Source organism: Physeter macrocephalus, chromosome 4 (genome assembly GCF_002837175.3).
Source record: "Physeter macrocephalus isolate SW-GA chromosome 4, ASM283717v5, whole genome shotgun sequence".
In the NCBI taxonomy this organism is placed as follows: Eukaryota; Metazoa; Chordata; class Mammalia; order Artiodactyla; family Physeteridae; genus Physeter; species Physeter macrocephalus.
In genome coordinates this window covers 77,248,516-77,250,077 of record NC_041217.1, presented here as the reverse complement: position 1 = coordinate 77,250,077, position 1,562 = coordinate 77,248,516, and the positions used below count along the sequence as shown (strand labels likewise).

Here is a 1,562-nt window from a genome sequence, read left to right as displayed (position 1 = left end):
TGGCCAATTATCTGGTTTCTTTTTCCACACCTGACCTGCCCTAGGATGCTCCCCAACACACGTGAGCAACTTTTTTTCCAAGATGGATTACAGCCCAGAGGCCTTAGCATCACATGGCTTTAGCATCACATATTATGGGGTGGTGCCCCCTCCTTTTTGACCCCCCAAGGTGCAATGTTTCCCTTGCCCCAAGGGTGGGAAATGGATGACCACTTGATCTTTTAACAGGGTTTAGTCCCACTCTGTCCCTGCCATAAAAATGTCCCATGTCTGGTTATTTACCCTATTTCTGTTGCTGGTTTTTATATTGAGGTGCAGATCTCGAAATATAGACAGGAGTCCGGTCACAAATATATAGTCCTGGAGCCCGTTTGTCTCTTGCTTCAGGAAATGTAAACAGGGGACTGGTAATGAATGTCGGGCCTGGAGCCCATCTTCTTCTCACCCCAGTAAGGGTGAATAGGAGGCCACTTTTAAACATGTAGCCTGGAGCCCATCTATCTCCTGCCTCACAACCTATCAGGAAGTTTGGGTCTTTTGAGCAAGAGTCCCCTTTCTCCGAGCGTGGCCCTGCAATAAACCTTTCTCTGCTTCAAATTCCAGCAATTCCTTTTGTTTGGCCTCACCGCGCCTTCAGCAGAGGACCTTGTGTTACATAACCTGGTAGGCCATGAGCCGCCCTGGGTGCTTGCAGCGCGACGTGTGCGGCCGCATCCGCCAGCAAAGCCCCCAGCACCCAGCGATTCTACCCTTGGACCTGGGGTCCCATGGAGGGGACATCCCACGAAGTCCCAAGGGCTGTTCTAAGGGTCTTCAGAACTCCCAGGGCAGCGGGAAGAGGACATTTGGAAAGAAGAGGAAAGGAACCTTTTTTTTTCCTCGCGGGAATTTTACCTCAGGGTAGAAAACTCTAGAAATGCCGGCAGAGCAGGTGGATTTGGGGGAGCCCTGAAAGCCCTTCCCTGTCGCTCACCCCGAATGGATTTCATCTCATTCCACGACAAACAAACCTGAAGAGACGGCCGAGGGCAGGCGAGTCAGGCGCCTCCGGGCGTCGCGGAGGAAGCGGGCTCGGGGCGGGGTGACGAGAGCGCCCGGCGGGAGGCCGCGGCTGGGCCCGCGGGGCTGTGCGCGGCCTGGCTCAGCGTCGGGAGCAGCGGAGCGGCCGGTAGAGGGTTCCATGGTGTAATGGTGAGCACTCTGGACTCTGAATTCAGCGATCCGAGTCCGAATCTCGGTGGGACCTTTCCCTTTAGGCAGCGCCCAGCCGTCTTTTACTCGGTCTGCTCCCGAAAGCGAACTCGCGCCTCAGAGGCGCGCTGCGTGGGTGCGCTTTCCCGCCCCCACGTCCTCCTCAGTCCTGCTCTCGGACCCGACAGTCTGGGTCCCGAGAAGGAAGCTCTCCGGACCCGCGAACCTCCTGCTGCCGCCCACGCCTCGCAGCCGCGTCCCCGCGCTCTGCCGCCTACTCCTGAAGAAAACCGGCTGTCTCAAGCGGCGCGCTGCACGCGGACGTGGCGGGCAGGTCGGGGGACGAGCCCGCGGCGTTCCCGCTGGACCCT

At 57.9% G+C, this 1,562-nt stretch overlaps 1 non-coding gene across 1 annotated transcript; it reads left to right on the top strand.

Annotated features, from left to right (window-relative positions):
* The first annotated feature begins 1,174 nt into the window (after window positions 1–1,174).
* On the top strand, window positions 1,175–1,246 carry TRNAQ-CUG (transfer RNA glutamine (anticodon CUG)). Its single transcript has one exon. It is a non-coding gene; the product is annotated as a tRNA-Gln (tRNA).
* The last annotated feature ends 316 nt before the right edge of the window (window positions 1,247–1,562 follow it).